Raw genomic sequence first — 13,981 nt, forward strand, 5'->3', positions numbered from 1 at the left:
GACACCTTGTCGAAGTGAACTCTTGCCTCTATTGCATCCAGGTGCATTGGTGTGCCTCCTCCATCCAAATCATCTACTAACATGTGGATGGTCTTCTTGGGTGTAGCCGAACGGCAACACATTAATGCATAGTGTCTATGTTGATCTTCTAGTATGTGCTGATGGTCATGAACATCAACTATCAACTGCATGTTTAGCTCCAATTGGACTCACTTCTTCTCTTCGCCTTGGTGAGTGTGCTAAATGGGTTGGATCACATGCATGCGCACAATGACATGCATGCTTCTGAATTCCTTTGCATGTGATCAACAACACCACTCACCATGTCTTCTTTGTGCCAGCTGTTGGGATGGATCTTTAACTTGTACGAGTGTAGTTTCATCCGTATGTGCATGTTGCTCTCATTGTTGTACTTGTTCCTACTATAACTCATTCTCTCGTATATGCAGCTCCTATTCTTCCTTAAGTTGTTGCTTCAGTACATGCAACTCCTTATTTGTTCCATTGTCTATCTTCACACGATCTTCATCTTGTATCGTCACCTCATAGCCCAAGTCTCCAAAGTTTCTTTCATCACAAGTGGATCTGCTTGAGTTTGAAACTTTGTTCTACCTTTGTGTTGTCAACAACCTTCCTCTTACATTTGTTGCATCTGGTATGCTACCTTCAACTGCTATTATGGTGCTGCCTGTTGTGATTCTACTGTTGTCATATCTTGATGTGATTGTCTACGAACAATTGGATGTCTTCACTGGTAGGAAATTTCATAGACTCTTGATCAACTGCATCCCCAAGTGTGCTCTAAACAGTGTCTTCATCTCTACTCTCCTGGAAACCATTGTACCTATACTGCTAAGATGCATATGAAAACTTGCAACACCTAGAGACATGGAAACACTCATGGGAATCAATCCATCAGTCAAAAACCAAAATGAACTTGAGAACTGACTTGCAACATACCTGTGTGACTAATCATGAAGATTGCACAATTTCCATTGGGAAGTCGAGAGACTGATTGCCAAGACTGTGCAAGGCATAGTCTGGGTTGTTGGGAGGTTGAATGACTGTTGGAACTGCACAATGCATAGTCTAGTCTAGATGCTGACTACTGGAATTGCACGATGTGCAATCTCAGCACACAATGGTTACAGGCTCAGTGAATGCATTTCACAATTTTCTGGGCCAGTAGTCACCATCCCTCATAATTGCGCAATGCAAGACTGGAGGATAGTCATTAGGTAGAAATGCACATTTCCTACGAGGAAGACAAATCCTTCCCTCTCAGGATTGCATAATGTTGTCTTGGTGAGGCAGAGTCCGGGCCAAGGCTACCCAGACTCATAGACGGGCAACTGAAAGTGAATGTGGATGTGAATGCATGGAAATACTAAGTGTAAGCATAAGTGAATGATCATGCATGCAAATAGTGAATGACAGATTCAGAAAATGGAACAACATGCATGTGGGTGAGGCGAGTCGCCGAATCGGTGACCATTCGTGAAAAATAGTTTCATGCATGCGATAGCAATGAGATTTTAACGAAAACTGAAATGGTGGTAGTGCAAGCTAGTATGTATCAAAATTATAGCAAGTGCTCATTGAAATCAAGCAAACAACATTCATACGAAGTGAAACACAAAAAGCGCCAGAAATGCAACACAACATATGGGAAGCAAGTTTACCCCAAAACAGTTGAGTTGAATGTGTCAACGGCTCCTAGATGCGATGTGGGATGTCAGAGCTGCAAGGTTGGTGTTAGAAATGAGCTCTGCATTGTATGGTTCATGAGTGTTGATAAAATCAAAGATGTGACATGCATGCCACAAATATAGGAAGAGCGACACTTGGTAGGAGGTTTCTGAGATGATCCTTGCATGCAAACTCCAACAGCTAAAAGTAGATCCCTGAATCAAGAGATGCCTTTACATATTTACTTGGGAGAAGAAACCCATGCATGCAAATCTTTTTTGCTCAGACTGGGACGGAAACAGTCAACTCAAATACACATTCAAGAGGTTACTCAACTACTAGGAGAAAATGCACATTTTTGGAAGGGAGCTGGGCTGGCTTCCCAGGATATTTGTGCAATTTTTGCGTAGAGAAGTTGATTGCTACCCAGGATTACGCAATTCCTGGGTAGAGCAGCCCAGCTGGGAGGAATTGCAGAATTTTCTGGATGAAGCCTAACTAGCAAAATTGTGCAATTCTAGAGCCCAGCAGGCTACCAGACATAATTGCTCAATTTCTAGAGGGAAGGCTGGTTGCCCTCCAGAATTGTGCAATTTCTTGAGGGAGCTGCTCAACCTGCAAATGGACCAAGTCTAGAGGAATGGCCTGTGAGGCGAATGCAACAAGCTCTGATGGATAGGCCATCATTCTACAAGAAAATCACTTAAGCTCGTGTACTTGATGAAGCAAGACATGCTGGTGTGAAAGGTTGGTAGGAAGGCTCCAAAACAAATCTAAGGAAAAATTTTGGAGGGTTTTTGTACCCGCTACAACAGACTCCTCCTCTAAATGGTGTTGAGGCCTAGTTTGAACTTCATATTAGGGATATCCCCTTAATTTTGGCAGTTCCAACACCGTCAACAATTATGGCAATAGAAGGAGGGCCAGATGACAAGCCTAGTCCTTGAAGTTTGTTTTTAATTTCTGCACACATTTTATGACTTCTTCGACAATCATATCCCTGACATGTTTTTCTAAGTCTACAAATTGAGAAGTGTCAGTAAGAATTTGAAATGACTTGTCTAAATTCAAGTTCAATGGTGAGGGTGGAATAACCTTTCTCAGGCACACAGTTTATTTTCTTGGTTTACGTGATAGGCATGAAATCTTATCTGAGGATTTTTCTTGTGGGTTGTTTTCTCTCATGATTGAAGGGCTCGAAAAGCAATGGTATCACACATTGCCCGCAACCTCCATACACTCTTTCAAAAAAAAAAATTGTGAATCATGTTGTAATTTTTTTCTTTACCATTGTAAATCCCTTAATAGAAAAATCTTAAAATTGCGAAAAAAAACCTGACGAATCCTTCAGGATTTTCATGATCGTTTCATTCATTAATATTTTGAATTTCCTGAAGATGAAGTTAATTGGGAATTTTTTTACTAGAATATTTCAATATCTTGTTCATATTTATGAAAATCCACATGAATTAGAATCTTTCGAACCTATCCCAACATACCTCGATGTTAGAGCTTCTAAATATGAGATGGACAAGGTTGATGTTCCAAGCAACCATTCATCCCCTTCTCATCAAATAGATCTAGCTCCATAGGTCGAGGTGGGAGAAGTTAAGAATTCACTTGTTGATCTACCACCATCTCCTTCCACCCCACCTGCTTACAATTTTTGCATAGATTTGGACTGTGACTCCGATGGTTGTCATGAAGTGTTATCTCCTCATCCTCTATCCTTTGGTCCCTCTGATTCTCTAGATTTCGATGTGTTGTGTTCCTATGTCTCGGATCCCACTTATGATGTTCACGAGGATCAAGTTCTAGATGGAGTTAGTGTTGACCAATCAACCTATGATATCATTTTTTATGAGTATGTGTGGGATTCTGAAAAAGAATCCATGGTGAAGGATGACCTCCTTCTGTACACACCTCATCCACTTTATACTAACATATTCCACAATTATGTTATTTCTATTAAATCTTGTGAAAAATTCATTTTCGGATGTTTCTACTTCTGATCATTCACAGAACAGAAATTTCTCTTCCCTGATTCTCCCAATCTCTCATCTTACCTTTCTGAGAACATAGAGGTTGAAATTTCTCTTTTTCCATCATCCCCTCTTTACGATTTTCAGATCACAAGGATGCCCCTATTCATGATCTTGAGCTTTCTGATCGTGGTTGTCATGATATTTTCATTCATTCTTTTGATCATGTGTTTGATTTTTCCGTTGTTGATCTTTCTAAGCCACCGGTCTTTGATGATCCATCTTTTGATGAATTGGAACCTCCCCAAGCTATCGAGGCACTTCAGCTCGAGCTAATGGTTATGTCAGGTTCTCATACTCTTGAGGTCAATTCCACTTCCAATCAGAAATGTGTTGAATATTTCTAGGATCCTCACCACTCTATTGATCACGTTGAAAATCAATCTATATTACAATTTTTTCATCCTCCATATGTATCAAACGATCCTATCATTCAATCATTAGAGGATTCAAATGTAGAAATAATTGTTTCAAAATGAAAATTTTCTTATTTCTTCATGTTTGCTCATTTTTCAAGTTTGAAAGTGTGTACATACTTGTTTTCCACTTGCAATGTGTTAGGACACCATGGTACATCTGTAGAGTTCCTCTCATGCACTTTCCATTGTTACTTCTCTATGGGTTCATTCAAGATTCGAACGTTCTGGTTTGCATTGTTTTATATTTCTTATTTGTTGGTTTTCTTGTATATCCTTTTGGTCATTCATGATATCACCTACATGGGCCAAACAATGCTTTGATCGATGCTTTGGAAGTATCACTTTACATAAGATGGGGCTATGTTATTCTTATGTTAGGAGAAGGAGTATTTCTTTTTCTTGTTTGTTTTGATTTACTTTACTTTGTTTCACTTTTACTTTGCTTGTTTTTTTTTTTGCTTTTGCAGCAATAGGTTAGTGTTCACATGAAATCATTTTTGTCTTCTTAGACAAGCAAGGTGAATTTCAAGAGGCACTTGTACTACTATCAACACTTTGTTATCTATTTATTCCCTCTCTTTATGTGAATCTTTCATTTCTTCTAGTTGATGATACCCTAAGGGAAAATATTTCAGAGAGAGTCATGGTTAAATCACGATTCTTACACTCTTAACTAGTACCACCTCTTCTGCTCCCAATAAGTCATGATCCCTCTTCCGCATAATGAAATAAATAGGTGCCTATGCACACTTATTTGAACAAATGAAAATGAAAAAATGAAATCAAGGGAAAAAGAAGAGAAAGGCTTCCTACACAGAAAGGTGAAGCAAGTAACTTCGTCGGCGTATTGTCCAAGCTCACTAGCAGTGGAGCAATGTTTGTGTTCCTGAAGTGACTCCATCGAGGTATTGTCGAGGCTTGCTAGTAGCAGAGAAACACCAAAGATGAAACTCAATTTGACTTGGCTTAGTATGCGTTCTGTCAACAAAGAGAATGGTAGGGACTACATCTTTAACTTAAGCTAAGTGAATAAGCTGTGATAATCTGATAAATGAACAATAATTCCACAAGAGTTAGACTCGCTTTGCATGAGAAAAGGTCCATACAGAGAGCTGGAGTTCTACCAATGTGTCACCAATGTTGTAGCGGCTACAACCACCCTCCAAAATTTTTCCTATGCTTCAATTTTGGAGCTTTCCTTCATAACTACAGCAGCTCATATTGGACTAATTTAGGTATTCTTGATTCAGATGAGACTTATCCTTCCAGTTTGGTTGGTGTTTTCTTACTTAGTTGATTTTCTAAATCACAAGTTGATCTCCTTACTTAGTCCCACAACAGTTATGGCTTGCCCCCAAAAACTGCGCAATTCTTGAGGGTAACTAGCCTTGTTGTGAAGAATTGTGTAGTCCTAAATTCAAATTAGTCTTGAGCTCAAAAAATACGAAGTAATGAATGGGAAAACCAAAACTGAACCCAGAAATTGTGCAACCCTCACTAAGCTCAGAAAGTGCATAGTGCACTTAGCCAGAAAGTTGCCCATTTCTTGGAACTGTGCGTTCTTTCCTAAAAGTATCCATGGAAAGTTTCACCAGAAAAAAAATAAAATAAAAATAAATAAAATAAATAAATAAACAAATAAATAAAATAAAATATATATATATATATATATAAACATCCCTAAAATCCACGGATCTAGATTTAGTATCCTAAAGGAGGCACTTGTGTTATTTTTAGAAACTTCAAGTGTCTCTTTTTCCTTGATTTTAGGCATGCACATCATCAAACCTGATTTATCCAAATCTATTTAATCAACACTTCTAGAGGTCATTTGCACATTCGATCTTGGAACTATAGCATTCCCGAGGAGATCAAGGAAACTTTGGTGCAATTGTCATTGCATTTCTAGGTGAATTTTGTTTTTTCATCTTTTGTCACTTTTTCTATCGTATTTTGTTGTTTGGCTAGTGTGACTATTGTTTCAGCTGTTTATCTACATGGTTTCTAGCATTTTGACTTATTTTAACTTGTAGAAGTTTTTTTTCAAGTTTTAGATTGTCTTTTCCAACTGTCGCATGAGTTTTCATGTTTCTTAAACCAATGGTCGTCGTTGTGGTGACTCTCCTCACATTCTTTGTTTTCCTTCTGTTTAGTCAATTGTTGCACTTGTTTCACATGCATGCATCTACACTTAGTCATATTTTCACTCAGATTCACACTATCTCTCAGATCTTCTTATTTTTCACACTTACCTTGGGTAGATTTGGGTTTCCCTTGGCCAAATCTCACTTTGCATAGCCTGTATTGTGCAATCTGGAGGATCAAGACACTAGATTTTCCTCTGGAGTTATGTAGAGCATAGCCTAAGTTAGATTCAACTACACACTATGGATTTCCAGGAGCTCTCCTAGGCATTTTGCCAAGCTGAACTGCACATTGTGCGGTTCTAGTAAAGAAATTTCCATGATGACAATTGGAACTACACAGTGCACAATTCCCATAGTCAACCAGTCACCGCTATCAAGAAAAACAATGCAATCCCTCACATCTAGTGCCTGACTTGCTGCTTGAACTTAGCTTGAAGTTGTTTTGGTTTTAAAGTGACATTTTCTTGCCATTAGTGTCCTCTCTATCTCACATGTACAGTATTTTTTAAGCATCTCTCCAGTAGTCATAGTTAACATGGAATCTAAAAGAGTTGCATCAAAGAAAACCACCGAGATCAATATTGGGGAAGCAGTTGAGAAGACATCAATTGATTATCCAATCTGTGCAGATACTCAATTGTTTATAGATAAGGGAACAACATTGACATGGCACCAGATCTAACACACTTTTGCAAAAGAATTTGAGGCAGATTTAGAGGACCAACAGGTCTATCTTAATATCCAGAAGTCAGGGTTATATAAGGTTGCATGCAGGTATCCCATCTTCCCATGTGCAGACATTATCAGTTGGATTGTCTTACATATAAATGAACAAACTATGACATTGAGTTGTGCTATCAAGCAAAAGCTTACCACCTTCAGGGCATAATACTTTCAGTAGATGTATCACTTGCCCGAGCTAGTGAAGTGCATGGAATCACTCTTCTATGCCACCCATAGATATGTGAATACAAGAGAAATTATCAAGCGTTGGGTTAAAAATCCATCAAAGTTTCGGAAAAAACCCACCCATGTTTACAAGACAAAGTCCCTTAAGTAGGCTTCCAAGTTCTTGATCATCTTTTCCTATATAATATATGGTCAAGAGAGCATAAAAACCTTCCTTGAAGAGTGGGCGTCCTTACTGGACTAGTTGGTGAATGATGGGAGGCCATTCAATTGGTCAGATATGGTGGCTCAAAAATTTAAGTCCCATATAACTAAGGCTCAGAATCCACCCAAGAATGAGAAAGAAAGGTTCTATATGTCTGGATACTTACTGGATGTAATCTGTGCACATCAGTAGTTCCTTGGCATGAAATGGACATGGACACCACAAGAGACTGTCGTGAACATCTATTGCAAGTTATTTTTTATTGTAGTTATCGAGGAGTGATGGAAAGGCTAATTGACCACTTTATCATCCTGCTATACAATCTTATATTTGAACAAGATCCACCTTGCATGTCCCGAGAAGAAATGGAGGTGATAGTAGACATTGTAGATTGGTATGAATCACTAGGTCGCACCTTCATCAAAGTGTTTGGTGGAGATAAGCCTCCGCATGTCTTACCAAGGTATGCCACTGACAAATTGATCATGCAAGAAGTATCATACCACCTCGCTACATGGTTTTTAGTAGCACTGCATAGGAAGAAGAAAGCACCATGGTCCACTCTTCCTTTGCAGATCAGATTATACGAGATTAAGAGCTTGAAATTTGTAGATGTTGGGGCTAAGGACATAGTGCAATTCGAGTTCGGCACCAAGAAATTTAATCTGTATGATCCCCACATATTTGCAAGGACCATTGTACGAGAGTCTACTTTTCATGGATGAGTAAGGCATTTCATTGGCTAGAGAATGATCCTTGGAGGTACCACTACAATGCATCAAAAATCAATGAGCCTATTAGTATAGCAAGGAATTGGAAGGTTGCTCCACATAAAATAGCAGCTCTAGAAGCAACAACAACAGAAGAAGAAGGAAACAATCCAATGCAGGACAAGGGAAATAGGAATACTGTTGATGATCCAGAGGGGGGAAAAGCTACAAAATGATGCCAGATCATATTATTGGGAAGGCATATTTGGCAGTGGAAGCAAAGAGGGAGTAATGGATGAAGAGAGCATAGTGGACGAAGAGATAAAATATGAAGTTGCATGAAGAAAAATTGAAGCTCCAGGAGACAGAGACAAAGCTGAATGAAGAGCAGGAGTTGAGTAGAAGAGAACAAGAAGAGAAGTAGAAGAAGGAAGAATAATAAAGGCAAGGTGTTGATCTGAAATGATCATAAATTAAAAATGATGTAGAATTGATTAGCCATTAATGATTTGAATGTTAACTGAAAGTGCGAAAACCAAGAGAACTACTTGAGAAGAAAGACTTTACGACAACTGATAAAAAATAAGTAAGATGCAAAATAGTAATGAAAATAGCAAATACACAGTGACACCAGACATAAAAATTGATTATGGAGTTTGTCCCTGATGGAGTACATCTCTGGGTCCACTTTCAAGATGGGAAACTGCTTTATTACAATTGAAATAGAAGAGGTCGATTACACAAATATTTGACCAAAATAAATGTGCACACAGACACTTCTAGTCACTATCAAAGGATATCTCTTTGAACCAGCTTTCCAACACCTGTCATGGTTTCCAATTCTGACTTCGGATGCTCCTATTACACTGAAAACACAAACAACTATGACCTCCAGAACCTGCATACAAAATCCAAAACCACTCTCCTTCCCTTTACATGAGAAAATAAGGTTACAGGTACATTTGAAGCCTCCCAAGGCAAGATTGGCATGAACACTAAAAGCAGGGTTTGGTCTTATGATATAAAGCCACCTTACACATTTGTTACAAGGTCCTTGTATTAAAATAACCAAAAATTTAATTACAAAAACCCAAAAATGACTTTGGATATGCCCAAATCCATAGCGGTTAGCTAACCGAGTGAAGGAAGAACAGATAGTGCATGTGATCAGGTGATAGACCATTTGTGGTAACCTCCAAGCCAGCAATTCTGGTGACTCACGCTGACTATTCTCATGCGCAATGACGGTTGGCAGATAGTCTAGTGATTCCAACGCAGTCTCCACGCCGTGGTATGCATAGTCGTTCACATGGTTATGATTACACTTACTATTGATGTTGTGGTTAACTATAACCTCTGACCACCTCTTACTGTAGCTATTACTCCCTTATCCACTCACATGACATGGTTCCGACGCGGGTATCTACTGTGGTTAGGGACTTGTTTTATGTTTTGCAATGTTTTTATAGGGTTATAATGTTATAAGATCCGAATAGGTTTATAATTAGGTTTAATTTGTTTTAATATATCGTTTTAGGTGTAGTTTTAAGTATTATGGTTTATCATTAGGTTTGTACCATAGTTTTAGAGCTAGGACTTAGATTTTAATGCATAATGTCTTAGGTTTTAGATACAAAAAAACCCATGTACATCTCTTTGTCACAAAGTGACATTTTTAACAATATCACAAGACAACAACCCATCAACAAACCAAATCCTACGATTCAGATGAAAACACATGTCGATGACCAAACCTTGCAAAAGGGATGACAAATCCACGTCAAAAACCATATCAACTTAACACCATGAAAAACCATAGACATCACATGAACAACCTGAACCATAAACAGCACTATCGAAGTTGACGACACTGAACTGATGTTGATGATGACACTGAACGCTGATGATGAACCTATGCAACTGCTCTGACGAGATCCTCCTGGATCAATCCTCTCCACTTGAAAGCTTTTGGACCACAAAATTTTTACTTAAAAAAATATTCGATAAGGGTAGAGCTCCCTCACTTTCCACCTTGTCCTGATATTGTACCAGTGCATTCAATCAATCACCTGCAAGTGATGACCCTGATGATGTTGATCATGGCACAGTTTTAATCGGTGACCTATTCCCTCCGTCTGCAATATGTACAACTTGCGACGAGGGTCGAAAAACCTATTATGAACATGGAAATTGATTTTGTTCCATGAAATTCCATCAGTTAGTGATTCATAAACATCTTTGAAAACAATCTCTATAGAATATTTTTCAATACCATTGACATGCATTAACAATCTATATTGTGGAATAATAGAGACAATCAAAGATGTTTTTGACATCAAACCAACTACTTGACTTGTGATACTTTCCTAATTCCTGATTACTAAGTGAACTTGCTGCCATAAACCCATCAAACTGTAAGGTGAAAATTGCTGCAACTTAGTTTGTCTTTGAAAGCATTGAATTAGTTGTTGATTTATTTGAATCAAGGTTTCCTTATTCATTAAATGATGTTTCCTTTTATTAGAACTTTCCCTTGATGCATAAGTTTACCTTAAATACTTTGACACTGCTTTAGAAAATGCTTTGATATGAAAACAAATAGGCTTCCTATCCACTTGAAAAGAGGTTTCAAAACTATACGAAACATGAAATGGTGACACAACATAAGAGAAATTTAACACTGACTTTCCCCAATACTGACCTGTATCCCCGTAACTGTTAATTTCCAAACTTGGACTGAATTGAGTGATTCTGACATTAGGAAGAGAAGCTTTAGGCACAAACTGTAATTCATGTTGTATTCACTGCTTATGAGTAAGATGTTTGGTTTTTCTAAATAGAATTGGAAAATTTTCTACCTCTTTGATCAAACTATCTTTACGCTAAGACTCATAACTTGAACAAACATCCTGTCGATTCTTATGTTTTTCCTTTACACGCATGATTACAAATCTTTTATTTGAACTTATTAGTCACTTCATCTTATTAGCAACAACTAAATTCAAGTGATTTTTGTTTTGATGTGCCCTGACAATAAATTCAACCCCATATTTCTTAAGGTGATATTTATACTCTCTCCTACAAAATACTGCATCATGATCATAAAGATAAGGACTTCCTAAGAAAACTCCACATATGTCTACTAGAACCACATCTAATTCCACTTCATCAATGTAATTAGTTGTAATGGAAAATCTTAATCGACACTGCTTTGTGACTTTTATCTGAGTTGATTTATTTAGCCATCCTAATGGGTAAGGTCTTGGATGATTCCGTGTTTCCAAACCCAAACTTTTAACTAAGGTTGGCTTGTGATCCACTGTCAAACATTCTATCTATGTTTGTGTGCTTAGAAGTTATCCTTATGTTAAATAATTCAACTTTTTTATAGTCATTTGAAGGATTTATGTTTGATGAATATGAAATAGTTTTCTAACTTGAACCAATGTCAGAAGTTTTACCTATTGTAACCATGGTAGTTATCCTCCTTTCATCACTTGAATCTGAACCTAGATCTTATTGGACTGTTGCAATTTCCTTCTTTTCATCCTTCTCCTTAAGGAAGTATTTGGGCCTAATTTTTGGATGAAGTTCCCAACACTTAGATTCATCATGACCAATTCTCTGGAAATGAAAACAAGTAGATCTTTCCTTTTGAGCTATCGCTAATTTCTTTCTCTTCGAATTGTTCTTCCCTTTACTATCATTGGAATCTTTGATTTCCAAATCTTTGGATGATTGCGATGAAAAATTGAATGGTCTACCACATGATTCAGTATGTATGGCCTGAACACACACTTCATCAAAATCATTAGGATTAAACATCAATAATGTATGCTGCAAATATGAATGTAAATTGCCGATGTATTTTAATAAAGTTTCATGTGCATCCAATGAAATACCAAGCACCAACGCTTTCTTTCTGAACTCCCGAGTAAACTCTTGAACACTCTACCCTTTACCTTGCCTCAGATTCTGCCAATCAATAACAACTTGCTGCATGTATCCTAAAAGGATAGAATTGTTTCCTAAGAGATTTTAAAAACTTAGGCCATGAAGAGATGACTTTAGCTTTCCGCTTTACATCTATCTGAGTTTTACTTTCCCACCATATTAAAGTTGTTCCCCCCATTCTAAGTGTATCTAACTAAATCTTCATTTTATTGTCAGAGATGTTCTGAATATGACAATACACTTCTAACTACTTAATCCAATTATCTAAATTTTCAAGATTCATTTCACCATCATAAATAGATAACTCAAATTTTACATCAAGTTTCAAAAGAGATGTTTTCTTAGGTTTCTTTCTATTTCAGATTATGCACTGGATGAAGAGGAAGAAGAGGAAGAATATGATGATGGAGATAATGGAGGTGAAGGTGGTTTATCAGCCTTTCCTTTACCTTTGTCCTTCTTCGATGTCTTTGAAAAAGAAGTTACATCTCTCACCTTCTTGTCTTCATAAATTTCTCCCAACATCTGTTGCATAGTCAAGAATGCTTGCTGAAACTATTCCTCACTCATCCTAGTTTCATTATTTTCACCTGCATCAGACCCTGTCATGGTCAACTTATGAACGACTCACCGCTTTCCAATCTATGGATAAATCTACTCAAGGATTCCTTCTCCACATTGCGACTTTGACCTGATTAACATTCAATGGAAAATTATACAATGCAACATGCTCCGATACCAAATTATATGATCTGAAATGATCATAAATTAAAACTGATGTAGAATTGTTTGGCCATTAATGATTTGAATGTTAACTGAAAGTGTGAAAACTGAGAGAATTGCTTGAGAAGAAAGACTTACGATAGTTGATAAAACATAAGTAAGATGAAAAACAGTAATAAAAATAGAAAATACACAGTGATACCAGACATAAAAATTGATTATGAGTTCATCCTTGATGGACTACGTCCCCGGGTCCGCTTTCAAGAGGGGCAACTGCTTTATTAGGATTGAAACAAAAGATGTCGATTACACAGAGATTTGGCCAAACTGAATGTGCACATAGGCACTTCTGGTCACTGTCAAAGGATAGCTCTCTAAACCGTATTTCCAACTCCAATCACGATTCCCAATTCCGACTCTGGATGCTCCTATTATATTGAAAACAAAAATGACTATGACCTCCAAAACCTGCATACAAAATCCAAAACCACTCTCCTCCCCTTTACATGAGAAAACTAATGTTCTTATAAGGCTCTAGGTACTTTCGAAGCCTCCCAAACCAATATTGGCATGAACACTGAAAGTAGGGTTGAGTCTTATGACATAAAGCCACCTTAGGCATTTGTTACAAGGTCCTTGTATTAAAATAACCAAAACTTTAATTACAAAAACCCAAAAATGACTTTGGATATGCCCGAATCTGTTAGCGGTTAGCTAACCAGGTGGAGGAAGTGCGGACAACACATGTGATCAGGTGATAGGCCGTTTGTGGTAACCTCCAAGCTGGTGGTTCTGGTGACTCACCCTGACTGTTCTCATCCACGGTGATGGTTGGAGGATAGTCCAGCGGTTCCGATGTAGTCTCCCCACCGTGGTTTTCACAATCATCACATAGTTACAGTTTTCCTGATTGTTGATGTTGTGGCTAACTATAACCTTTGACCACCTCTTACCGTAGTTGTTACTCTCTTATCCACTCACATGACATGGTTCTAACGTGGCTACTTGCTGCAGTTAGGGACCTGTTTTATGTTTTGCAATGTTTTTATATGGTTAGAATGTTCTAAGGTCCGAATAGGTTTAGACTTAGGTTTAATTTGTTTTAATATATGGTTTTAGGTGTAGTTTTAAGTATTATGGTTTATCATTAGGTTTGTACCATAGGTTTAGAGCTAGGACTTGG

The sequence above is a fragment of the Pinus tabuliformis genome, chromosome J (genome assembly GCF_031772625.1).
Source record: "Pinus tabuliformis cultivar Carrire ecotype Pingquan chromosome J, CPIR1, whole genome shotgun sequence".
Lineage (NCBI taxonomy): Eukaryota > Viridiplantae > Streptophyta > Pinopsida > Pinales > Pinaceae > Pinus > Pinus tabuliformis.